This window comes from Phocoena phocoena, chromosome 2 (assembly GCF_963924675.1).
Source record: "Phocoena phocoena chromosome 2, mPhoPho1.1, whole genome shotgun sequence".
NCBI classification, from domain to species: domain Eukaryota; kingdom Metazoa; phylum Chordata; class Mammalia; order Artiodactyla; family Phocoenidae; genus Phocoena; species Phocoena phocoena.
Window position 1 is genome coordinate 3,815,775 of NC_089220.1, and position 26,682 is coordinate 3,842,456.

The 26,682-nt window shown below is 35.4% G+C and overlaps 15 non-coding genes and 3 pseudogenes across 15 annotated transcripts; all 18 read right to left on the reverse strand.

Moving 5' to 3' along the window:
- Nucleotides 1–694: 694 nt before the first annotated feature.
- LOC136119674 (small nucleolar RNA SNORD113/SNORD114 family) lies at nucleotides 695–766 on the reverse strand. The gene has a single exon (XR_010655642.1). It is a non-coding gene; the product is annotated as a small nucleolar RNA SNORD113/SNORD114 family (small nucleolar RNA).
- Nucleotides 767–1,892: 1,126 nt separating this feature from the next.
- Nucleotides 1,893–1,964, reverse strand: LOC136119650 (small nucleolar RNA SNORD113/SNORD114 family). Its single transcript, XR_010655621.1, has one exon. It is a non-coding gene; the product is annotated as a small nucleolar RNA SNORD113/SNORD114 family (small nucleolar RNA).
- Nucleotides 1,965–4,421: 2,457 nt separating this feature from the next.
- On the reverse strand, nucleotides 4,422–4,496 carry LOC136119660 (small nucleolar RNA SNORD113/SNORD114 family). The gene has a single exon (XR_010655629.1). It is a non-coding gene; the product is annotated as a small nucleolar RNA SNORD113/SNORD114 family (small nucleolar RNA).
- An 840-nt stretch (nucleotides 4,497–5,336) lies between these two features.
- On the reverse strand, nucleotides 5,337–5,408 carry LOC136119667 (small nucleolar RNA SNORD113/SNORD114 family). Its single transcript, XR_010655635.1, has one exon. It is a non-coding gene; the product is annotated as a small nucleolar RNA SNORD113/SNORD114 family (small nucleolar RNA).
- Nucleotides 5,409–6,305: 897 nt separating this feature from the next.
- Nucleotides 6,306–6,372, reverse strand: LOC136119701 (small nucleolar RNA SNORD113/SNORD114 family; annotated as a pseudogene).
- A 1,095-nt stretch (nucleotides 6,373–7,467) lies between these two features.
- Nucleotides 7,468–7,531, reverse strand: LOC136119687 (small nucleolar RNA SNORD113/SNORD114 family; annotated as a pseudogene).
- Nucleotides 7,532–9,061: 1,530 nt separating this feature from the next.
- LOC136119648 (small nucleolar RNA SNORD113/SNORD114 family) lies at nucleotides 9,062–9,136 on the reverse strand. The gene has a single exon (XR_010655619.1). It is a non-coding gene; the product is annotated as a small nucleolar RNA SNORD113/SNORD114 family (small nucleolar RNA).
- A 906-nt stretch (nucleotides 9,137–10,042) lies between these two features.
- Nucleotides 10,043–10,119, reverse strand: LOC136119663 (small nucleolar RNA SNORD113/SNORD114 family). The gene has a single exon (XR_010655632.1). It is a non-coding gene; the product is annotated as a small nucleolar RNA SNORD113/SNORD114 family (small nucleolar RNA).
- Nucleotides 10,120–11,002: 883 nt separating this feature from the next.
- LOC136119684 (small nucleolar RNA SNORD113/SNORD114 family) lies at nucleotides 11,003–11,074 on the reverse strand. The gene has a single exon (XR_010655651.1). It is a non-coding gene; the product is annotated as a small nucleolar RNA SNORD113/SNORD114 family (small nucleolar RNA).
- Nucleotides 11,075–11,977: 903 nt separating this feature from the next.
- Nucleotides 11,978–12,049, reverse strand: LOC136119645 (small nucleolar RNA SNORD113/SNORD114 family). Its single transcript, XR_010655617.1, has one exon. It is a non-coding gene; the product is annotated as a small nucleolar RNA SNORD113/SNORD114 family (small nucleolar RNA).
- An 870-nt stretch (nucleotides 12,050–12,919) lies between these two features.
- LOC136119707 (small nucleolar RNA SNORD113/SNORD114 family) lies at nucleotides 12,920–12,991 on the reverse strand. Its single transcript, XR_010655669.1, has one exon. It is a non-coding gene; the product is annotated as a small nucleolar RNA SNORD113/SNORD114 family (small nucleolar RNA).
- Nucleotides 12,992–17,392: 4,401 nt separating this feature from the next.
- Nucleotides 17,393–17,464, reverse strand: LOC136119694 (small nucleolar RNA SNORD113/SNORD114 family). Its single transcript, XR_010655658.1, has one exon. It is a non-coding gene; the product is annotated as a small nucleolar RNA SNORD113/SNORD114 family (small nucleolar RNA).
- Nucleotides 17,465–18,820: 1,356 nt separating this feature from the next.
- LOC136119703 (small nucleolar RNA SNORD113/SNORD114 family) lies at nucleotides 18,821–18,895 on the reverse strand. The gene has a single exon (XR_010655665.1). It is a non-coding gene; the product is annotated as a small nucleolar RNA SNORD113/SNORD114 family (small nucleolar RNA).
- Nucleotides 18,896–19,459: 564 nt separating this feature from the next.
- LOC136119682 (small nucleolar RNA SNORD113/SNORD114 family) lies at nucleotides 19,460–19,532 on the reverse strand. The gene has a single exon (XR_010655649.1). It is a non-coding gene; the product is annotated as a small nucleolar RNA SNORD113/SNORD114 family (small nucleolar RNA).
- Nucleotides 19,533–20,415: 883 nt separating this feature from the next.
- LOC136119640 (small nucleolar RNA SNORD113/SNORD114 family) lies at nucleotides 20,416–20,487 on the reverse strand. Its single transcript, XR_010655613.1, has one exon. It is a non-coding gene; the product is annotated as a small nucleolar RNA SNORD113/SNORD114 family (small nucleolar RNA).
- Nucleotides 20,488–23,368: 2,881 nt separating this feature from the next.
- On the reverse strand, nucleotides 23,369–23,443 carry LOC136119647 (small nucleolar RNA SNORD113/SNORD114 family). Its single transcript, XR_010655618.1, has one exon. It is a non-coding gene; the product is annotated as a small nucleolar RNA SNORD113/SNORD114 family (small nucleolar RNA).
- Nucleotides 23,444–25,192: 1,749 nt separating this feature from the next.
- Nucleotides 25,193–25,295, reverse strand: LOC136119659 (small nucleolar RNA SNORD113/SNORD114 family; annotated as a pseudogene).
- Nucleotides 25,296–26,174: 879 nt separating this feature from the next.
- Nucleotides 26,175–26,246, reverse strand: LOC136119649 (small nucleolar RNA SNORD113/SNORD114 family). Its single transcript, XR_010655620.1, has one exon. It is a non-coding gene; the product is annotated as a small nucleolar RNA SNORD113/SNORD114 family (small nucleolar RNA).
- Between the last annotated feature and the right edge of the window lie 436 nt (nucleotides 26,247–26,682).

Here is a 26,682-nt window from a genome sequence, read left to right on the forward strand (position 1 = left end):
ATATAATAGTTTGTATATCAATACTCAACAATGAGATGTAGCTGCCTTCTTTACTTATATTCCACACTTCTTAATAATACGGTAAATTACTTTAATAAAAAAACAGAGAATTTCAACTGTTACTCACATTAATCTCCATCCTCCTATTATACCGAGGCAACCAGAGCTCCTGTCCATGGAAGATGCTAAGTCATCTCTACTACCTTCATTCTGAGGAGTACAGAACACGGAAGATGATAAAAATATTGAGACCTAATCGCCACTGATCCTTGTTTTCTGCATTTCATTTACTCAGTAGTTAGGTATTATTAGTTTTTCTTTCTCTCTTATCTCGTTAAAAGAAAAAACACTCAATCTTTAGTCTGAGGCAAAACAATTAAACTGTCTTTACTGATGCATTTCTATCTAACTTTGGTCCAAGAGGTGACCTTCACCCATTTATTTAATGGGCAGCAGTGTTTTCAATGTTTGTTAACAGTAACTTTTGCCAAACAAAACACATTCACATTTGGACAACGCTTCACCTTATTTTTCCTTATGTTTATTTATATTTGCTTAAAGGTTCTAACACAGATTCATTAATAATAACAAATCTAAGTCTGTGAAATCCATACAAAGATATGATCTATTTATATTCCTGTCATCTCTCTATAGAAACAGTTTCACCAGAAGGAAGAGACTACCAGGGTCTGGGTTGGACCTCAGAGTTTCAGACATGTTTTCATCGTTCAGGACTCTTCCCGTCACGATCGTCATCATTGGTCCATCACTGAGTCTCTTTTCTTCCATCATTTCTATATTTGTATTGATTAAATCATTAATTAATGGGTAATAATAAAAATAACATATGGTTCACTAAATATTCCAAGAATAAGACTCTTCAATACCCTTAACCTCAGTTTACAGAATCATTTCCCACTAAGGGCCCATCTCTTCCAATTTTCAACCTCAATCCTATCCATTATCAATTATTCAAAAGAATATTTCTTAGATTTATCATTGAACTATGAGTAAGTTTTTGATTAATGTAATACTTTTTAATAACACCATGAGTACCCTCAAACGCACCACCAGTCCAAGACAACAACCTTGCCCATTGCTCACCTTAGTTTCCTTCCTGACACAGGGGCAGTGTGACAAGTGAGCACAGCAGAAGCTGAAATAGCAGGAACATCCATCCTGAAGAATAACAAGCAGACAAGGTGATAAAAATACTGAGATATGCTCTCCATTGATCCAAATATCACACTATTCATTTGCACAGTAATTGAGGCATTGACTAAATTATGGTAATAATTGTTTCTTTTTCCCTTAATAAATCAAATGTCAAAGTTGTAACTGACTCAGTCAGTAACCAATACCTGTCACTTTCTATATCGCCCCTAGCCAAAGAGGTGATATACCACTTCTTTCCCCATGGTTATAAGTCTTTTCAATAAATTTTTAAAAAAAGAATTATGGGGGTTTTTTTGGATGTGGACCACTTTTAAAGTCTTTACTGAATTTGTTCCAATATCGCTTCTGTTTTATGTTTTGTTTTTTTGGCCACGAGGCATGTGGGATCTTAGCTCCCCGACCAGGGATCGAAACTGCACTCACTGCATTGGAAGACGAATTCTTAACCACTGGACCGCCAGGGAAGCCCCTCAAAAAATATTAATGTATTAATATACGATAGTAATTTTTGCCTAACCACATATTTTTATAATTGGAAAAGGCTTCACATTCATTTTTTAAATTTTACACATCTGTATATTCACTATTTCATTGATTCAGTTATAAAAATAGAAAAAATGCCTGGTCATAATAACCAAAACAAACATCTTTGTGTATTCCTAACCACTGCCTATAAGGTCACTGCAAACAGGAAAATGGACTAGAATCCATTTGCATCGGACCTCAGAGCTCCAGACACGTATTCATCGTACACGACTCATACGCCACCGGTAGTCATCATCGATCCCATATTGTCCCTTTTTTTCTAAATATATTTCTATTTCTTTATTGTGTAAACCACAAATTCACTAATAATTTTATCAGTACAATTAGAAAAACAAGAAGAGCTTTGATGTATATAGAATATTCTTACTTTAATACATCTCTCATGAACACTCTCAGTTTTCCGTATATTCATTAATCAATATAATGATTCTTTTACCAATACTCAACACTGAGATGCAGCCGCCTTCTTTGCTTATAGTCCACATTTCTTAATCATACATTGAATTACTTCAATAAAAAAACAAACTGAGAAAAGAACTTCGACTATTACTCACATTAATCTCCATCCTCCTACTGTCCAGAGGCAAGCACAGAGCTCATGCCCATGAAGGATGCTAAATCATCTCTATTGCCTTCATTCTGAGGAGTACAGAACACAGGAGATGATAAAAATATTCAGACCTAATTGCCATTGATCCTTATTTTCCAAATTTCATTTACTCAGTATTTAGGTAGTTATAATTTTTTCTTTCAGTACTTTCTATTTTGTTAAAAGAGAAAGCTCAGTCTTTAGTCTGAGGCAGAACAAGTAAACTGACTCTTACATATGCATTTCTATCCAAACTGGGTCAAATAGGTGACCCTCAGCCATTTATTTAATGGGCATCAGTGTTTTCAATGTTTGTTAACAGTAACTTTTGTCACAAAGTTCCAGTTTGGACAATGTTTCACCCTACTTTTCCTTATAGGTTTATTTATACTTGCTTAATGGTTCCATCACAGATCCATTAATAACAACAAATCTAAGTCTATGAAATCAATATAAGAATATGATTTCTTTATATTCCTGACATCTCTCTATAGAAATAATTTCAAACAGGGAATAGACTACTTTTGATCTGGGTTGAACCTCAGTTTCAACCATGTTTTCATCGTTCAGGACTCTCCCCATCATAATCATCATCGTTGGCCCATGATTGAGTCTCTTTTTTGTTCATTTCTATTTGTTTATTGACTAATTCAGTAAGTCACTCATAATAATTTTAAAACCCTATTATTCACAAATCCCAAGAAGAGTCATGATATTTCTATCTATAAATAGATCATTCTCACAGCAATGTACCTCTTTTTAAATTATATGTTGTTACTCATTTATGCATTAATCAATTAATGTTTCATAAACTTCTGTATCACTGAGCTGCATTGTCCCTCTGTTATCCTATATGGAACTTTCAAATAGTACACTGTATACACACACAGAGGGGAAAAAAATCACTGAAACCAAGACAAGAAATTTGACTATTACTCACATTGGTCTCTGTGCTTCTAACACAGAGATGCAATCATTAAGGTGCATCACCATGGAATAACGCTCCATCAGCGTGAACGTGTCCATTTTGAACAATATGAAGTATAGCCAATGAGAAAAAAAAAACAAATTTATTGTCATTGACTCTTGCATTCTACATTTCATTTACCCAGTCATTTAGGAATTTATAACTTTTTTATAATGCAGACATTGTTTTCTCTTAACAGAAAGAACAACTTCAAACTTGAGATTGACTCAGAACAATAAAATCAACGCTGAATAGTTCAAGTCTATTTGATACTTGGCCAGAGAGGTGATACCCTTGAGCCATCCATTTCCTAATGGACATCAATGTTGGCAATTTTTATTAATATTTCTTGCCTCATTATATATATTCCTAACTAGACAATAATTTACTGTTCTTCTTCATCTATTATCTACATATTTTTAATGGTGCTCTCATTGCTGTATTACTAATTTTTAAACTCGGTCTAAGCACTTGAACTTCTTAACATCTGTGCATAGGATGAAATAAACAAAGAAAAAGAGTATGGATTGTGTTGGGCCTCAGCGTTCCAGACCCTTATTTTTCATCATCCATGGTCATGTGTTAATCATCACTGATTCATTTGGGCCCATGTTTAGTTCATTTATTTATATATTTGTATCAATTAAATGATTACTTCACTTATAATAATAAAATAAATATTTGAGTAACAAAAACCAAAGAACTAGCCATTGGATATCCCTGACTTGTCTCTAATACCAACATAGATTATATCATTCATTAATAAATATGAATGTTATATATTATCAATTAATCAACATAAGGTCTTATATGATATTTATCATTGGGCCATAGTTAACTTTTTGATTATATTTACTACTTTCAAAGAATACAATGAAAACACTTAAACCAACTCCCCAAACCAAGACAGGAACCCTGGCTATAGCTCACCTGGGTCTCTGTCCCATAGCAACCTGAAACGGAGAACCTTGATCAACATGGAGGCTGAACTCACCTTGAGCTTCTATTCTGAAAAGTACCAAACAGAGAAGGTGATGACCGAGATTGAGACTTTCACACCATGGATCGGCGGATTTGTTGACTGATGCTTTCATTAGCATAACCAATGAAAACACATGAAGAGAAGACCACATTTCTTTTGTATTGGACCTCAGCGTTCCAGACACGTATTGTTCGTCATCGATGACTCACACGCTGGCATTTATCATCATCAATCCAGAAAAGTTGACTTTCTCTTCATTCATTCTATATCATTTATTGGTTAATTCATTAATTCACTAATTACAACTTTAAAACAATATGATTCACAAAACACCAAGAAGTCCTTGTTATTCCTGATATGTATCTTGAGTCATTCTCAAATCAATGTATCTTTGTTATTAATTATACAACTTTTCATAAATGCTTTAATCATTGTGATTCTATTAATCACATATTTGTTACAAGGACACATTGGACTTTCTGGAATATTTTTAATTATTTTTGTTAACACAATGAAGACCCTTAACAAAACATTCAAACCAAGGAAAGAATTTGCTTATTACTCACATAGATCTCTGGGATCCTAAAACACAGATCCTATCCTAAGGCTGTCAATCAAGGAAAGGTCCTTAAATCAGGTCCACTGTGTTGCTTCTGAGGAGAAGAGGGAAGAACAGATGACAAAAATGGTTGAGACATTCTCTTCACTGATCATTGATTGCTTTTATCTTCCATTTAATCAATCCTTAGGCAATCATTAATTTGGTGTGAATATTCATTTCTCTTAAGAAAATGAACAAGTTTGACCCTTGACCAGATTATGAACATTATGTAAGACTATTATTCCCTTAGAAAATAGTTAACAGTCATATACCATTCCCATATTTATATAATGGCCAATGCTTCACGTATTCATCTTTACTGATTTATATAATTCTTTATAGATTCTCTCATTTATCCAATTACAATAATAGATGAAAATGCATGCACATAAGGAACAAATCAAGATCTCGGTATATTCCTGACATCTGTCTATAGAATACCTTCAAATAATGAAAATGGACTAGATTAATTTTATTGGGCCTCAGAGTTCCAGACACACACTCATCGTATATGACTCACACACTGCCAGTAGTCCTCATTAATCCAGTACTGTATCTCTTTTTATTCATTCCTTTCCACACTATTTGTTGCTCAATTCATAATTCAGTAATTATAATTTTTTAAATGGTTATTCATCGGAACCACCGAAGAGCTTAGAAATATCTAATATATATTTAGAATCATTCTCGTGTCAACATCTTTCATTAATAACTCTCATTTTTCATTTTATGAATGAATCAATATAGTACTTCATATTAATCCCATATTTCACTCTGGGCTATTTGGATTTCATTGATTATATTTCACAACTTGCAATAATACAGTCAATAGCCTTAAATAAAATATTGAAACTAAGGCCAAAATTTGTCTATTACTCACATGGTCTCCACAGTCCTAACACGTGAATGCAACCAGAGCTCTCAGGACCACAGAAGAATCCTTCAACCAGCTTAAGTGCTCCCATTCTAAGGAGTACAGAGCAGAAAAGATGATAAAAAATTTCAGACCTTATCTCCATTGATCCTTGTTATCCACATTTCATTTACTCATTTAAGCATTCATGAATTTTTCATAGTGTAGTATTTTTTTCTCTTAAGAAAAGAAAACCTTAAATTTGAGACTGACCCAGAACAATAATGTTGACTCTTATTTATCAGTGTCTGTATGATCCTTTCAGCAAAAGGGCAAGACACTTATTCATTTATTGCTTAAAGGGCATGAATGTTTTCTATTTTATTAATAATATTTCTTGCCTGACCACATATGATCCTGGTGGACAATGCTTCACCTTCTTCTTTTCATCTTTTTTTTACATTTTTTCAGGGCTCAATTACTGATTTATTATTATTAATACATCTAACCCCCAAAATGGAATATGATGTTTGTATTTTCCTAACATTGACCCGTGGGGTCATTTATAACAGAACATTGGCTAGATTTTGCATGGATAGATTTTACATGGTATTCACCATATATAACTCCTATGCCTCCAGTCATCATCAGTGGTCCAGGAGGGGCTCTTTTCTCCAGTATCATCTACATCTGTTTATTGATTAATTCACTATTATTTAAATAACTTCCCTGGTAGCCCAGTGGTTAAGACTCCATGCTCCCAATGCAGGGGGTCCGGGTTTGATCCCTGGTCAGGGAACTAGATACCGCATGCCACAACTAAGAGCTCACATGCTGCAACTAAAGACCCTGCATGCTGCAAATAAAGATCCTGAATGCTGCAACTAAGACCTGGCATAGCCAAATAAATAAATAAATATTTTAAAATAAATAACATAAGTCACATAAATAAATCATGAGTAAGACCCTTAAATATCCCTAACATCTATCTAAACCATCATCTCCCCTGACACTCAACTCTCTCAGTAACTGAACTCAGTGTTTCATATATGGATTCATGATCATATTCCTTGACTTTGGCAAGTTTGGACTTCTACTATATTTTTTAACAATACAGTAAGTGTCTTTTTAAGAATACGGCTCAAATCCAAGACACGAACACTGACTACTACTCACATTGTTCTCCATCCTCCTAACACAGATGCAACCATAGGGCTCCTGACCATGCAAGATGCTTAGATCAGCTCAAGGGCATCCATTCTGAGGAGCACAGGGCAGAGCACATGATAAAAAATTGAGAACTAATCTCCACTGATCCTTGTTTCTGCATTTCATTTTTCAGTGGTTTAGACAATCGTTAATTTGGAGTATATTTATTTCAATTTCTCTTAAGAAAATGAACCTAAAACTTGATGCTGACCAAGAAAATGAGCAGTGATTATTACTACAATTGTCCATCTTTCTCTTAGTCAAAGATTTTTCATGTACCATTTATTCCTCTTTGGACTTCACTGTTTTCAAATTTACTAATATTGTTTCTTCTATCACCACATATGTTTATAATTGGACAATATTTCACTGCCTTCATCTTTATTTATTTATATGCTTATTTATTGCTTATTTGATTAACCCAATTATAAAATATAAAGAAAATGCACACACATAAAGACCAAAAACAAGTCCCTTGTATATATATTAGACAAGTGTCTCTAGAATCAACTCAAATAGGACAATGGACTAGATTCCATTTGCATCGGACATCAGACTGCCAGTCATCGTACACAACTCATACGTCACCAGTAGTCATCATCGATCCAATATTGTTCCTCTTTTTCTTCACTCATTTCTACATGGTTTATTGACTAATTCAGAAAATCAATCATAATAATTTAAAAGTTTATTCACAAAACCCAAGAAGAGTCATGATATCCTTATTCTGTAAATAATTCATTCTCACAGCAGAGTATCTTTCTTAAAAATAATGGTGCCATTTTTCATCTAAGCAGTATTCAATATATGTCACTGAGCTACAGTTGGCCTTCTTTTATCCTGTATGGAACTTTCAAATAAAACTGAATAAATGCACAGGAAAAAAAAATCACTGAAACTGAGACAAGAAATTTGACTATTACTCACATTGGTTCCTGTGAATCTAACACAGTGATGCAATCATAAGGTGCATGACCATGGAATCATGGTTAATCAGTTCGAACGTGTCCATTTTCAGAAGTACAATGCACAGCAGATGTTTAAAAAAAAGGAAAATGTATTGAGATTGATTCTTGCTTTCTAGATTTATAGTCACAAATCATGAGGAATTTATAACTTTTTCATAATTTAGAGAACTTTTCTATGAACAAAAAGAACCTCAAACTCTGAGAATGACACAGATCAATAAAACTGGCAATCATCACATCTGTATGATGCTTGGTCAAAGACGTGACACCATTGATCCGTTCATTTCCTAACGGGCATCAGTGCTGGCAATTTTCATTACTATTTCTTGGCTGACAATATATTTTCATAGGTACATAATAATTTACCTTTTCTTCTTAAGCTATTATTTATATATCTTTAATGGTTCTATTATTTATCCATTAATAATACTAAATCAAAATCTATTAACCCAAACTAAGAGCATGACTTTATATATTTCAAACATGTGTCCATAGGACGAAATCAATGTAGAAAATAGAGTGTGTACACTTCTTGGTCCTCAGGCTTCCAGATACTTATGGTTCCTTGCCCATTAATGCCTCATCCTCTACCCAACTTCATCGTTGGTCCCCTTGGGTCCAATTTTAGTTCATTCATTGGTACACCTCTATCAATTAAATCATTACATTATTAATACTAATGAAAGAAAAACATGAATACCCCAAACCCAAGAACCAGACCAGCGAATATCCCTAACTTCTCTGCAAACATTATCACCATACATGAGATCTCCTTGGTTAATGAATTTCCAGGTTCTAGATTATCACTTCATCAGCATAAGCTCTCATGGTTTTTTATCAACAGGCCATCATCAACCCTTTGATATATAACGATTATGTTTGAAAATACAATGAAAACACTTAAACCAATTCCCCAAACCAAGAGAGGAACACTGGCCATTACTCACCTGGGTCTCTGTCCCATAGCAACCCGAAAAGGAAAGCCTTGATCACAATGGAGGCTGAAATCACCTTGAGCTACTATTCTGAAAAGTACCAAACAGAGAAAGTGATGACCGAGATGGAGACTTTCTCTCCTTTGATCCGCAGATTTCTTGATTGATGCTTTCAGTGGCTTAATTAGCATAACCAATGAACATGCATGAAAAGAAAGACCACATTTCTTTTGTATTGGACCTCAGAGTTCGAGACACGTATTATTCATCATCGATGACTCATACGCCGGCATTTATCATCACTGATCCAGAAAAGATGAATGTCTCTTCATTCTATATTGTTAATTGATTAGTTCATTGATTCACTAATTATAATCTATAACTCTATGAGTCACAAAACCCAACAAGGCCTTGATACCACTAACATGCCTCTGGAAAGATACTCACATAATTATATCACTTTCATATCTATGATCAGTTTTTCAAATCTGCATTAATCAATATAATGCTTCATATTAATCTCTTTATTATCAATAGAATAAAAATGGCCTTCTTTAATTATACTTCAAATATTTTATTAATACAGTAAATATGTTAGACAAACCACCCAACCCAAGACTAAAAATTTGATTTTGCTCACACTGGTCTCTTGGCTCCTAAAACAAAGATGCCATCCTAGGCTGGTGCTCAAGGAAGAATCTTTCTTTCAGGTCCAGTGTGTCCACTCTGAGGAGTATAAAGCAAAGCAGATGATAAAAATGGTGGAGACACTCTCCACTTACCCTTACTTCAACATTCACACAGATATTTAGGCAATCATTAATTTAGTGTATGTATTAAGTCTGTTGAAAACGAACCACTTCAATCTTGCCACTGAGCCAGAATATGAAGGTTGTCTACAAATTATCCTGTCTACCTCATTCTTACCCTAAGTGGTAATGGTCATGTACCATTCATTACTGATTGAACTTCAGGGTTTCCATGATATACTAATAACATTTCTTGTCTCACCACATATTTTGGTAATTGGAAAGTGTTTTACTCCATTCATCGTTAGTTTTAATTACATATTTATTTATAGATTCTCATATTATCCAATTATAATAATAGAATGAAATGCATGAACACAAAGACGAAAAACAAGCCCCTCATTTATTCCTAACATTTGTCTATAGGACACCTTCTCAAGCTGAGAATGGACAAGCTTAATTTAATATTGGACCTCAGAGTTCCAGACATGTATTCATCATATACAACTCATATTGATGATGACCAGAAATCATCATCGATCCAGTACTGTTCTTCTTTCTACATACATTTCTATTTCTTTATTGATTAAATTAAAAACTCACTAATAATTTTAGCAGTACAATTCAAAAAACCCAAGAAGACCCCTGATGTACATAGAATTATTCTCAGTGTAATACATCCCATACTAACAGTCTCAGTTTTCCATATATGCATTAATCAATATGGTGGTTTGTATATCCATACTCAATACTGAGATACAGCTGCCTTCTTTATTTATATTCCACATTCCAAACAATACAGTGAATTACTTTAATAAAAAAGCAAACTGAAAAAAGAACTTCAACTATTACTCACATTAATCTTCACCCTCCTATTATACAGAAGCAACCACAGAGCTCATGTTCATGGAAGATGCTAAATGATGCATGCATTCTGGGGAGTACAGAACATGAAAGATAATAAAAATATTGAGACCTAATCACCAGTGATCCTTGTTTTTTACATTTCATTTAGTCAGTATTTAGATATTTATTAGTTTTTCTTATTCTCTCTATTTTTTGTCTTGTTAAAAGAAAAAACACAACCATTTGGCTAAAGCAGAACAATTAAACTGATTCCTACTTATGCATTTCTATCTAATCTTGGTCAAATAAGTGACCCTCACCCATTTATCTAATGGGCATCAGTGTTTTTAATGTTTATTAACCATATCTTTTGCCTCACGAAATACGTTCAATTTGGACCATGCTTCACCCTATTCTTTCCTTACATGTTAATTTATATTTGCTTAATGGTTCCATCACAGATCCATTAATACTAACAAATCTAAATCCATGAAATCAATACAAGAATATGATCTTTAAATATTCCTGACCTCTTTCTACAAAAGCAATTTCAAAGAGAGAGAGACTATTTATGTTCTGGGTTGGACCTCAGAGTTTCAGACATGTTTTCATCGTTCAGGACTCTTCCCGAAACGATCATCATCATTGGTCCACGACTGAGTCTCTTCTCTTCATTCATTTGTATATTTGCATTGATTAAATCATTAATTAGTTGATAATAACCCCAAGAATAAGACCCTTCAATATCCCTAATTCTCAGTTTAAGAATCATTTCCTATTAAGGGTCCACCTCTTGCATTATTCAACCTCAATCCTGCCCACTATCAATTACTCAAAATAATATTTCTTCTCAGATTTATCATTGAACTATGAGTAATTTTTGATTAATTTAATACTTTTTAATAACACCATGAGTACCCTCAAACACATTACCTAATCCAAGAACACCAACCTTGCCTGTTATTTACCTTAGTTACTTTCTGACACAGAAGCAGCAGGACAGCTGAGCACAGCAGAAGCTGAAGTAGGGGGAACATCTGTCCTGAAGAGTAACAAGCAGACAAGGTGATAAAAATATTCAGATTTATCCATCTATTTATTTATTCTCCATTTATCCAATATCCTGCTATTCATTTGCACAGTAATTTAGTCATTTACTAAATTATGGTAATTATTTATTTGCTTTTTCCTTAATGAATCAAATGTCAAAGTGCTTACTGACTCAGTCAGTAACTAATACCTATCATTTTCTGTATCACTCTTAACCAAAGAGATAACATCGTTATATAACTTTTTACCTAAAAAGTCTTTTCAATATATATTAATGTATTTGTATATAATAGTAATTTTGACCAACCGCATATTTTTATTATTGAAAAGCCTTCATATTCATCATTATTTAATTTACAAATTTGTATATTGACTACTTCATTGATCCAATCATAAAAATTTTTTAAATGCATGGTCATAATAACCAAAACAAATATCTTTGTATATTCCTAACCTCTGCCTATAGGATCACTTCAAACAAGACAATGGAATAGATTCCATTTGCATTGGACCTCAGAGTTCCAGACACGTATTCATCGTACACGACTCTTACGCCACGGGTAGTCATCATTGATCCAATATTGACCCTCTTTTCTACATACATTTTTATTTCTTTATTGTATAAATCACAAATTCACTGATAATTTTAGCATTACAATAAAAAACAAGAGCACTGATGTATATGGAATTATTCTTAGTTTAATATATGTCTCATATTAATGCTCAGTTTTCCATATATGCATTAATCAATATAATGGTTTGTAATAACATACTCAACACTGAAATGCAGCTATCTTCTTTACTCATATTCCACATTTCTTAACGATACAGTGAATTTCTTTAATAAAAAAAAACTGAAAAAAGAACTTCAACTGTTACTCACATTAATCTCCATCCTCTTATTATACAGAGGCAACCACAGACCTGGTGACCATGGATGATTCTAAACCATCGCTAGTGCATTCATTCTGAGTACAAAACACAGAAGATGATGAAAATACTGAGACCAGAAGCCACCGATCCTTGTTTTTGGAATTTCATATACTCAGTATTTAATTATTTATTAGTTATTGTTTTTCTATTTATTTTTTACCTTATTAAAAGAAAAACCTAAACCTTTAGTCTGAAAAAGAATAATTTAATGACTCTTACATAGGCATGTCTATAGAACTCTGGTCAAGGAGGTGACCCTCACCCATTTATTTAATGGGATTCAGAATTTTCAGTTTTTATTCACAATATCTTTTGCTTCAACAAAGGTGTTCATATGAGAAAAATACTTCACCCTATTTTTCCTTATACATTTATATTTGCTTAATGAGTCCATCACAGATCAATTACAAATAACAACTATAACTCTATGAAATCAACAAGAATATGATCTTTTGGTATTCCTGACATCTCCCTATACAATTTTAATGAAAGAAATAGACTACTTATGCTCTGTGTTGGACCTCAGAGTTTCAGACATGTTTTCATCACTAAGGACTATTCCTGGAACGATCATCATACTTCGTCCATGAATATGTCTCTGTTCTTTGTTCATTTCTATTTGTTTATTGACTGATCAAGTAATCCATTCACAAACATTTTTAAATTCTATTATCTGCAAAACCCAAAAAGAGCATGATATCCCTACTGTGTAAATAGCTCAATTTCATATCAATGAAACTCTTTTTTGAATTAGATGCTGTTTTCATTTATTTATTAATCATTTAATGTTTCATCAAATTCTCTATTTCTTATTGAGCTTGGCCATCTACTATTCTGTATGGAAATTTTGAACTTTACCCTTAATACACACAGACACACACACACACAAACACAGAAATCAACAAAACCATGAGAAAAAATATGATTAAATATTTCTTAATAGATCTTTATTGGAGTATAATTGCTTCACAATACTGTCATCTTTAGTTTCTGTTGCACAACAAAGCAAATCAGCCATATGCATACACATGTCCCCATATCCCCTCCCTCTTGAGCCTCCCTCCCATCCTCCCTACCCCACCCCTCTAGGTCATCGCAAAGCACTGACCTGATCTCCCTGTGCTATGCTGTTGTTTCCCACCAGCCAAATATTTTACATTCGGTAGTGTATATATGTCAATTCTACTCTCACTTCGCCCCACTTTCGCCCTCCCACCCCATGTCCAAAAGTCTATCTTCTATGTCTACCTCTTTATTCCTGCTCTGCATCTAGGTTCATCAGTACCTTTTTTCTTTTAGGTTCCATATATATGCGTTAGCATACGGTGTTTGTTTTTCTTTCTGACTTACTTCACTCTGTATGACAGACTCTAGGTCCATCCACCTCACTACAAAACTCAATTTCCTTTCTTTTTATGGCTGAGAAATATTCCATTGTTTACATGTGCCACATCTTCTTTATCCATTCATCTGTCAATGGGCATTTAGGTTGGTTCCATATCCTGGCTATTGTAAATAGTGCTGCAATGAACATTGTGGTGTATGTCTCATTTTGAATTATGTTTTTCTCAGGGTATTTGTCCAGTAGTGGGATTGCTGGGTTGTATGGTAGCTCTATTTTTAGTTTTTTAAGGAAACTCCATACTGTTTTCCATAGCGGTTGTATCAATTTACATTCCCACCAACAGTGCAGGAGGGTTCCCTTTTCACCACACCCTTACCAGCATTTACTGTTTCTAGATTTTTTGATAATGGCCATTCTGACCAGCATGAGGTGATACCTCATTGTAGTTTTGATTTGCATCTCTAATAATTAGTGACGTTGAGGATCTTTTAATGTGCCTGTTGGCCATCTGTATGTCTTCCTTGGTGAAATATCTATTTAAGTCTTTGGCCCATTTTTTAACTGGATTGTTTTGGGTTTTTTTGATATTGAGTTCCATGACCTGTTGTATATTTTGAAGATTAATCCTTTGTCTGTTGTTTCATTTGCAAATATCTTCTCCCATTCTGAGGGTTGTCTTTTGTCTTGTTTATGGTTTCCTTTTCTGTGCAAAAGCTTTTAAGTTTCATTAAGTCCCATTGTTTAGTTTTGTTTTTATTTCTGTTACTCTAAGAGGTGGGTGAAAAAGATCTTGCTGTGGTTTATGTCAAAGAGTGTTTTTCCTATGTTTTCCTCTAAGAGTTTTATAGTGTCTGGTCTTACGTTTAAGTCTTTAATCCATTTGGAGTTAAGTTTTGTGTATGGTGTTAGGTAGTGTTCTAATTTCACTCTTTTACATGTAGCTGTCCAGTTTTCCAGCACCACTTACTGAAGAGGCTGTCTTTTCTCCATTGTATGTTCTTGCCTCCTTTGTTGTAAATTAGGTGCCCATATGTGTGTGGGCTTATCTCTGGGCATTCTATCCTATAACACTGATCTATATTTCTGTTTTTCTGCCAGTACCATACTGTCCTGATTACTATAGCTTTGTGGTATAGTTTGAAGTCAGGGAGCCTCATTCCTCCAACTCCGTTTTTCTTTCTCAAGATTGCTTTGGTTATTCAGGGTCTTTTGTGTTTCCATAGAAATTGTAAAATTTTTTGTTCTAATTCTGTGAAGGATGTCATTGGTAGTTTGATAGGGATTGCATTGAATCTGTAGACTGCTTTGGGTAGTATAGTCATTTTCACAATATTGATTCTTCCAACCAATTGATCAGAAGATCAACTGATCGCCTCCTTAGGAAGATTTATTCCTAGATATATTATTCTTTTTCTTGCAATGGTAAATGGGAGTGTTTTCTTAATTTCTCTTTCTGATTTTTCGTTGGTGGTGTAGAGGAATGCCAGAGATTTCTGTGCATTAATTTTGTATCCTGCAACCTTACCAAATTCATTGATTAGTTCTAGTAGTTTTCTGGTGGCATCTTTAGGATTTTCTGTGTATAGTATCATGTCATCAGCAAACAGTTACAGTTTTCCTTCTTCTTTTCCAATTTGTATTACTTTTATTTCTTTTTCTTCTCTGACTGCTGTGGTTAGGACTTCCAAAACTATGCTGAATAAGAGAGGTGAGAGTGGACATCCTTGTCTTGTTCCTGATCTTAGTGGAAATGCTTTCAGTTTTTCACCATTGAGTATGATGCTTGCTGTGGTTTTGTCACATATGGCCTTTATTATGTTGAGACAGGTTCCCTCTATGCCCATTTTCTGGAGAATTTTTATCATAAATGGGTGTTGACTTTTGTCAAAAGCTTTTCTGCATCTACTGAGATGATCATATGGGTTTTATTCCTTATTTTGTTAATGTGGTGTATCACATTGATTGATTTGCACATATTGAAGCATCCTTGCGTCCCTGGAATAAACCCCACTTGATCATGGTGTATGATCCTTTTAATATGTTGTTGGATTCTGTTTGATAGTATTTTGTTGAAGATTTTTGCATCTATGTTCATCAGTGATATTGGTCTATAATTTTCTTTTTTTGTGATATCTTTTTCTGGTTTTGGTATCAGGGTGATGGTGGCTTCGTAGATTGAATTTGGGAGTGTTTGTGCCTCTGAAATTTTCTGGAAGAGTTTGAGAAGGATGGGTGTTAGCTCTTCTCTAAATGTTTGATAGAATTCGCCTGTGAAGCCATCTGGTCCTGGGCTTTTGTTTGCTGGAAGATTTTTAATTACGATTTCAATTTCACTACTTGTGATAGGTCTGTTTATAGTTTCTAATTCTTTCTGGCTCAGTCTTGGAAAATTGTACTTTTCCAAGAATTTCCATTTCTTCCAGGTTGTCCATTTTATTGGCATATAGTTGTTTGTAGTAGTCTGTTATAATCCTTTGTATTTCTGCACTGTCTGTTGTGATTTCTCCTTTTTCATTCCTAATTTTATTGATTTGCGTCCTCTCCCTTTTTTTCTTGATGAGTCTGGCTAAGGGTTTATCAATTTTGTTCATCTTCTCAAAGAACCAGCTTTTAGTTTTATTGATTGTTGCTATTGTTTTCTTCATTTCTATTCCATTTATTCCTGCTCTGATCTTTATGATTTCTTTCCTTCTACTGACTTTGGATTTTCTTTGTTCTTCTTTCTCTAGTTGTTTTAAATGTAGAGTTAGATTGTTTATTTGAAATGTTTCTTGAGGTGAGAGTGCATTGCTCTAAACTTCCCTCTTAGAACTGCTTTTGCTGCATCCCATAGGTTTTGGGTCGCTGTGTTTTTATTGTCATTTGTTTCTATGTATTCTTTTATTTCTTCTTTGAGTTCTTCAGTGATCTTTTGGTTATTAAGTAGCACACTGTTTAGCCTCCACGTATTTGTGTTTTTTACAGTTTTTATCCTGTAATGGATTTCCAGTCTTATAGCTTTGTGGTCAGAAAAGATGCTTGATATGATTTCAATTTTCCAAGCCTTCATTTGTGACCCAAGATGTGATCTATCCTGGAGAATGTTCCATGTGCACTTGAGAAGAAAGTGTAATCTATCACTTTTGGGTGGAATGTTCTATAAATATCAATTAGATCTATCTGGTCTGTTGTGTCATTTTAAAGCTTGTGTTTCCTTATTTATTTTCTGTTCGGATGATCTGTCCATTGGTGTAAGTGGGGTGCTAAAGTTCTCTACTATTATTGTGTTACTGTCAATTTCCCTTTCATGGTTGTTGGCATTTGCCTTATGTATTGAGGTGCTCCTATGTTGGCTGCATAAATATTTATAATTGTTATATCTTCTTCTTGGATTGATCCTTTGATCATTATGTAGTGTCCCTCCATATCTCTTGTAAGAGTCTTTATTATAAAGTCTATTTTATCTGATACGAGTATTGCTACTCCAGCTTTCTTTTGATTTCCATTTGCATGAAATATCTTTTTTCCATCCCTTCACTTTCAGTCTGTATGTGTCACTAGGTCTAAAGTGGGTCTCTTGTAGACAGCACTGGTCTCCTGGCTCCTAAAAAAAGATGCCACCCAGGGCAGATGCCCAAAGAAAAATCCTTAGATTAGCTTTGAATAGGATATCAAAGTTACAGACACAAATTCAACTTTCATGACCCATAAGCCACCAGGAGTAATCAGCCATACAATGTAACTTCTGTGACCTCAAGTATTTGGTCATTGTTTATTGAATAATTCAATACATCACAAAATAATTGAAAGTGCTATTAAACACAAAACCTAAGGAGAATCATGATATCCCTATTCTGTAAATAGTTCATTCTCACAGCAATGAATCTCTTCTGTGAATTATGATGCTGCTTTTGTATTTTTTTTCAGCTATGTAGTAATCAACTAATGCTTGAAAAATGCAACATTTAAAACTGAGGTGCACTGGCTTTATGTTATCCTATATGGATCTTTCTAAAAATAAACTGAGTGTATACTCAGAGGAAGGAAAAAGACTGAAAGAAAGGCACGAAATTAGATTATTGATTACATGGGTTCCTGCAGTTATATGATGCATCACCATGGAATCGATCTATTATGGCCCTTCCTTCTCTTTGCTTATTACTACATTGTTTACTGATTGAAGAAATAAATCTCTCATAAATATTGGAAAACCTATTAATCACAAAACCTAAGGGCAGTCATGATATCCCTCTTATCAAAAGAGTCCATTCTCACAGCAGTGCGTCTCTCCTGTAAACCATGATGCTGGGTTTGTGTTGATTTGTTTTGTATTGTCTTGATTTGTTTGTTTTTTCCATCCGGGCAGTAATCAATTAATGTTTCATAAAATGTAACATTTATCACTGAGCTGCATTGGCCTTACTTTTCCTGTATGTATCTCTCCAATAATACACTCAATGCACACACAGAGGGACAAAAAAAATAACGGAAACCATGACATGAAATTTATTACCCACATGGGTTCCAGCAATCATAAGGTGCATCACCATGGAATACTGATAGCTTAATCAGCTTGAACATGTCCATTTTAATCAGTAGAAAGCACAGTCAATGAAACAAAAAAGAGAAAGAAAAAGGAAACTGTATGGACATTGATGCTTTCTGTCCAAATTTAGAGTTCTCAATACTCACGAATTGATCACTCTTTCATAATGCAGAGATTTTTCTTCTTCTACAATCAAAAATACCTGCAAACTTGAGAGTGCTCCAGAACAATAAAACTGAATCTTAATTATTCACATCCAAATGATGCTTGGAAACAGTTGACCTCCTAGGTCCATTTGTTATTAACGGTCCTAACTGATGGAAATATTTAGGATTGCTTCTTGCCGAACCCCATGTGTCCACAGTAGACAATAATGGACCTTTTCTTCTTAATCTACTATTTATACATTTTGAAGTGTTCTATCACTGACCGATTAATAGTATGAAATATAAATTGAGTAACGCAAAGTAGGAGCATGATTTTATATATTCCGAACATCTGTCCAAGGGAAGAAATCAATGTAGAAAATGAAGTATGTAGCCTTTCTTGGACCTCAGGATTCCAAATACTTATAGTTCCTTGGCCATGCCTCATCCTCTACCAAACATCATCGTTGGTCCCCTTGGGTCCAATTTTAGTTCATTCATTGATACATCACTATCAATTAAATCATTACATCATTGATATTAATGAAAGAAAGACACAAAAAACCAAAACCCAAGAACAGTATACCCACGAACATCCCTAATTTCTCTCCAATCACTATCACCATACATGAGATCTCTTTCCTTAATGCATTTCCAGTATCTAGATGATCACTTCATCAGCATAAGCTATCATGTCTTGTTTTTAAATGGGCCATATCATCAACCCTTTAATATATATCGACGACTTTTGAGAATACAATGAAAATACTTAAATCAATTCCCCAAACCAAGGCAGAAACCTTGGCCATAACTCACCTGGGTCTCTGTCCTACAGCAACCTGAGAAGGAGAACCTTGATCACAATGGAGGCTGAAATCACCTTGTGCTTCTATTCTGAAAAGTACCAAACAGAGAAGGTGTCGACTGAGATTGAAACTTTCTCTCCATGGATAGGCAGATTTGTTGACTGATGCTTTCTTTGGCTTACTTAGCAAAACCAATGAAAAAGCATGAAGAGAAAGATCACATTTCTTTTGTATTGGACCTGAGTTCCAGACACTTATTATTCATAATCAGGGACTCATACGTTGGCATTGATCATCATCAATCCAGAAAAGATGACTTTCTCTTCATTCTATATGTTTCACTGATGCATGCGTTAATTCACTAATGCCAGTTATGACCCTCTAGGGTTCGCAAAACTCAGTGAGGCCTTGATATCGCTCACCTGTCTCTAGAACCATTCTCACATCATCATATCTCTCTCATATTTATTATCTGGTTTTTGCTTCACAAGAGTTCCTGTTTATCGATGGGATAAAGATGCCCTCCTTTAATTTCCTTTCATCCATTTGGTTAGCATAGTCATTACTTTTAGTGAAAGCGCCCACCCCTAGACTAGGAACTAGATGATGATCACACAGGTCTCCTGGCTCCTACGACCATGATGCCATCCTAGGCTGGCCCTCGAGGACGAATCCTCGTTTCTGGTCCAGTGCATCCATTCTGAGGAGTATAAAGCGAAGCAGGTTATAAAAATGGTGGAGACACTCTCCACTCATCCTTGCTTCCACATTCACATCGTTACTTAGGCTATCCCTAACATAGCAAGTATGTGAGATCTGTTGAAAAGGAACAACTTCAATCTTGCCTCTGTGCCAGAATATGAAGGTTGTCTACCACTTCCCCTGGTCCCCTTCTCCTTACCCTAAGTGGTAACAGTCATGTCGCATGGCTTTAAAATTGAAATCCAGGCTTTCCTTGACATATTAATGGTATATCTTGTTTCCACCCATATATCCATGAATAGAAATTGTTTTCCGTCATTTTTCTTTATTTTAACTCATATATTTATGAAGAGGGTCTCAGTTTTTCATTTGCACGAACAAAATGAAAAGGCATGAACACAAAGACTGCAAAGGAGCCCCTCATTCATTCCTGACCTCAGCCCCTAGGGTCACTTCCAATAGGACAATGGACTAGATTCCATTTGCATCGGACCTCAGAGTTCCAGACATGTATTCATCATACACGACTCGTACGCCACCAGTAGTCATCATCAATCCAATAGTGTCCCTCCTTCTCTTCATGTATTTCTACACTGTGTACTGATTAAGGCAATAAATCTCTCATAAATACTGAAAAGCCTATTAATCACAAAACCCAAGGGCAGTCATGATTTCCCTCCTCTCTGCATAGTTCATTCTCACAGCAGTGTGTCTCTCCTATAAATCATGATGCTGATTTTGTGTTGTTTTGTTTTGTTTTGTTTTGTTTTGTTTTTTTCATTGGGGCAGTAATCAATTAATGTTTCATAAAATGTAACATTTATCGCCGAACTGCACTGGCCTTTTGTTTTCCTATATGAATATCTCGAATAATACCTTGGATGCACACCCAGGCATACAAAAATAAATGGAAACCATGACAAGAAATTTGCTTATTACTCACACGGGTTCCTGCAATCATAAGGTGCATCACCATGGAATACTGATAGCTTGCTCAGCTCAAATGTGTCCATTTTAATCAATAAAAGCACAGTCGATGAAACAAAAGAGAGAGTAAGGAAACTTATGAACATTGATGCTTTCTTTCCACATTTAATGTTCTCAGTCATGAGGAATTGACCACTCTTTCATAATGAAGAGATGTTTTTTTCTTCAGAAAATAATACCCTCAAACTTGAGAGTGGCCAAGAACAATAAAATTGACTCAATTATTCACATCTACATGACTCTTGGCCAAACAGTTGACCTCCTAGGTCCAATTGTAATTAAGGGGCGTAAGGGGTGGAAATCTTTAGGATTACTTCTTGCCAGCCCACATGTGTCCACATTTGGCAATAACTGACCATCTCTTCTTAATCTACTATTTACATATTTTGAATGGTTCTATCATTGATCGATCAATAGTATTAAATATAAATTTAGTAAACCAAACTAAGAGCATGACTTTATATATTCTGAACATCTGTCCATAGGAAGAAATCAAAAAAGAGTACGTATCCTTGGCCCTCAGGCTTCCAGATACATATGGTTCCTTGCCTATGCCTCGTCCTCTACCCACCTTGTTTGTTGGTCCCCTTGGGCTCAATTTTATTTCATTCATTGACATATCTCTGTCAATTAAATCATTATACCATTGGTATTAATGAAAGAAAGACACGAATATCCAAAACCCAAGAATAAGACCTGCGAATATCCATACATTCTATCCAATCACTATCACCATACATGTGATCACTTTCCTTAATGAATTTCCAGGATCTAGATGATCACTTCATCAGCATAAGCTCTCATGGCTTATTTTTCAACAGGCATCATCAACCCTTTGATATATATCAATGACTTTTGAGAATGTAATGAAAACACTTAAACCAATTCCCCAAACCAAGACACGAGCCCTGGCCATAACTCACCTGGGTGTCTGTCCCATAGCAAACTGAAAAGGAGGACCTTGATCACAATGGAGGCTGAAATCACTTTGAGCTTCTATTCTGAAAAGTACCAAACAGAGAAGGTGATCACCGAAATTCAGACTTTCTCTCCATAGATCCGAAGATTTGTTGACTGATGCCTTCACAGGCTCAATTAGCATAACCAAAGAAAACACATAAGAAAGACCACATTTCTTTTGAGCCAGCTGCACTGGCTTTCTGTTTTCCTATAGGGATCTTTCCAATAATACACTGAATGTAACACAGAGGGACAAAAAATAATGGAAACATGACATGAAATTTGATTATTACTCACATGGGTTCTGGCAATGATAAGATGCCATCACCGTGAAATACTGATAGCTTGCTCAACTCGAATGTGTCCATTTTAATCAGTAGAAAGAACAGTCGATGACAGAAAAGAGAGAGAGAAAAGAAACTTTATGGACCTTGATGCTTTCGTTGCAGATTTAATGTTCTCAGTCATGGAGAATTGATCACTCTTTCGTAATGCAGAGATTTTTCTTTTTCTACACACCAAAATACCCTCAAACTTCACAGCGACCCAGAACAATAAAACTGACTCTTAATTATTCACATCTAAATGATGCTTGGCCAAAAATTTGACCTCATAGGTCCATTTGTTATCAATGAGCATCAGTGGTGGTAATCTTCAGGATTACTTATTGCTGGAACACATGTCCAATGTAGGCAATGATTGACCTTTTCTTCTTAATATACTATTTATATATTTTGAACCATTCTATCACTGATCTATTAATAGCATGAAATCAGAATTGTGTAACCCAAACAAAGGGCATGACTTTATATATGCTGGACATCTGTCTATAGGAAGAAACCAATGGAGAAAACAGAGTATGAATCCTTCTTGGCCATCAGGCTTCCAGATACTTATGGTTCCCTACCCAGGCCTCATCCTATACCCAACTTGATCGTTGGTCCCCTTGGTTCCAATTTTATTTCATTCATTGATATATATCAATTAAATCATTACATCAGTGATACTAATGAACAAAAGACACGAATACCCAAGAACAAGACCCGCAAATATCCCTAACTTCTCTTCAATCACTATCACCATACATAAGGTCACTTTCCTTAATGAACTTCCAGGATCTAGATAATCACTTCTTCAGCATAAGCTCTCATGGCTTGTTTATCAACAGGCCTTCGTCAACCCTTTTATGTATATTGATGACTTTTACAAATACAATAAAAACAGTTAAACCAATTCCCCAAACCAAGACAGGAAACCTGGCCATAGCTCACCTGGGTGTCTGTCCCATAGCAACCTGAAAAGGAGAACCTTGATCACAATGGAGGCTGAAATCTCCTTGAGCTTCTATTCTGAAAAGTACCAAACAGAGAAGGTGATGACGAGATGGAGACTTTCTCTCCATGGATCTGCCTATTTGTTGATTGATGCTTTCATTGGCTCAATTCACATAACCAATGAAAACCAATGAGGAGAAAGACCACATTTCTTGTGTATTGGACCTCAAAGTTCCAGACACATATTATTCATCACCGATGACTCATATGCTAGCATTTATCATCATCGATCCAGAAAAGATGACTTTCTCTTCATTCAATATGTTTCACTGATTCATGCGTTACTTCACTAATGCCAATTTTGAAACTCTAGGCTTTGCAGAACCCAGCAAGGCCTCAATGTCGCTCACCTGTCTCTAGAACCATTCTCACATCATCATATCTCTCTCATATTTATTATCGGCTTTCTGCTTCACAGCAGTTCCTTATTCATCAGTGGGATAAAGATGCCCTCCTTCAATTTTCTTTCACCCATTTTGTTAGCATACTCATTACTTTTAGTGAAAACACCCACCCCCAGACTAGGAACTAGATGATGCTCACACGGGCTCCTATGACCAAGATGCCATCCCTAGGCTGGCACTCGAGGACGAAGCCTCTTTTTTGGTCCAGTGCATCCACTCTGAGGAGTATAAAGCAAAGCAGAAGATAAAAATGGTGGAGACACTCACCACTCATCCCGGCTTCCACATTCCCACTGTTATTTAGGCAATCTCTAACACAGCGGATATGTGAAATCTGTTGAAAAGAAACCAGTTCAATCTTGCCGGTGTGCCATATTATGAAGTTTTTCTACCCATTATCCTGGCCTGCTCTTTACCCTAGTGGTAACAGTCATGTGCCATGGCTTTCTAATTGAAATTCAGGCTTTCCTTGATATATTAATTGTATATCTCGTCTCCACCCATATTTCTGTGATTGGAAATTGTTTTCCATCATTCATCTTTAGTTTTATTAATATATTTATGAAGACAGCCTCAGTTTTTCAATTGTTGAACAGACCGCCAAGAAGCCCCTCATCATTCCTGACCTCTGCCTCTAGGGTCACTTCCCATAGGACAACGGACTAGATTCCATGTGCACTGGAACTCCTAGGTCCACTTGTTATTAATGGGCATCACTAGTGGCAGTCCATAGGATTACTTCTTGCTGAGGCACATGTGTCCACAGTAGGCAATAATTGACCTTTTCTTCTTAATCTACTATTTACTTATTTTGAAGGGTTCTATCTCTGATCGATTAACAGTATGAAAACTAAATTGAGTAACCAAAATAAAAGCATGACATCATATATTCCGAACATCTGTCCATAGGAGAAATCAATGTAGAAAACAGAGTATGTATCCTTCTTTGCTGTCCGGCCTCCAAATACTTATGGCTCCTTGCCGATGCCTCATCCTCTACCCATCTTCATCATTGGTCCCCTTGGGTCGAATTTTACTTCATTTATTTATAAATCTCTATCAATTAAATCATTACCTTATTGATACTAATGAAAGAAAGACACAAATACCCAAAACCCAAGAACAAGACCTGCGAATATCCCTAACTTCTCTCCAACCACTACCACCATACATGAGATCTCTTTTCTTAATGAATTTCCAGGATCTAGATGACCACTTCATCAGCATAAGTTCTCATGGCTTGTTTTACAACAGGCCATTATCAACCCTTTGAAATATGTCAATGAATTTTGAGAATACAATGAAAGCACTTAAATCAATTCCCCAAACCAAGACAGGAACCCTGGACAAAACTCACCTGGGTCTCTGTCCCACAGCAACCTGGAATGGAGAAACTTGATCAAAATGGAGGCTGAAATTACCTTGAGTTTCTATTCTAAAAAGTACCAAACAGAGAAGGTGATGACGAGATGGAGACTTTCTTTCCATGGATCAGCAGATTTGTTGCTTGATGCATTCATTGGCTCAGTTAGCATAACCAATGAAAATGCATGAAGAGAAAGATCACATTTCTTTTGTATTGGACCTCAGAGTTCCAGACACGTATTATTCATCATCGACGACTCATACGCTGGCATTTATCAACATCAACTCATACGCTGGCATTTATCAACATCGATCCAGAAAAGATGACTTTCTCTTCATTCTGTACGGTTCACTGATTCATGCATTAATTAACTAATGCGAATTTTGACACTGGGGTTCGCAAAACCCAATGAGGCCTCGTTATCGCTCACCTGTCTTGAACTATTCTCACACCATTATATCTTTCTCATATTTATTATCAGCGTTTTGCTTCACAACAGTTCCTTGTTTATCAATGGGATAAAGATGCCATTCTTTAATTTTCTTTCACCCATTTTGTTAACATACTCATTACTTTTAGGGAAAACACCCATCCCCAGACTAGGAACTAGATGATGCTCACAAGGGTCTCCTGGCTCCTACGACCAAGATGCCATCCTAGGCTGGCACTCAAGGAAGAATCTTCATTTCTGGTCCAGTGAGTCCACTCTGAGGTGTATAAAGCAAAGCAGAAGATTAAAATGGTGGAGACACTCTCCACTCAGCCCTGCTTCCACAGTCACATCATTATATAAAAAATCCCTAATATAGTGGATATACAAAAGCTTTTGAAAAGGAACCACTTCAATATTGCCTCTGTGCCAGAATATGAATGTTGTCTACCACTTCTCCGGCCCCCACCTCATTACCATAAGTGGTAACAGTCATGTGCCATGGCTTTCTAATTGAAATTCAGGCTTTCCTTGATATATTAATTGTATATCTCGTCTCCACCCATATTTCTGTGATTGGAAATTGTTTTCCATCATTCATCTTTAGTTTTATTCATATATTTATGAAGAGAGCCTCAGTTTTTCAATTGTACAAACAGAATGAAAAGGCATAAACACAAAGACTGTAAAGAAGACCCTCATTCATTCCTGACTTCAGCCTCTAGGATCACTACCAATAGGACAATGGACTAGATTCCATTTGCATCGGACCTCAGAGCTCCAGACACGTATTCATCGTACACGACTCGTACGCCACCAGTAGTCATCATCAATCCAGTAGTATCCCTCCTTCTCTTCACGTATTTCTACATCGTGTACTGATTGAGGCATAAATCTCTCATAGGTATTGAAGACCCTATTAATCACGAAACCTAAGGGCAGTCATGATATCCCTCTTCTCTCCATAATTTATTCTCACAGCAGTGTGTCTCACCTGTAAATCACAATGCTGATTTTGTGTTGTGGTTTGTTTTGTTTTGCCTTGTTTTTTTAATTGGGGCAGTAAGCAATTAATATTTCATAAAATGTAACATTTATCACTGAGCTGACTGGCCTTCTGTTTTCCTATAGGGATCTCTCTAGTAATATACTGAATGCATACACAGAGGGACAAAATAATAACAGAAACCATGACATGAAATTTGATTATTACTCACATGGGTTCCTGCAATTATAAGGTGCCTCACCATGGAATACTGACGGCTTGATCAGC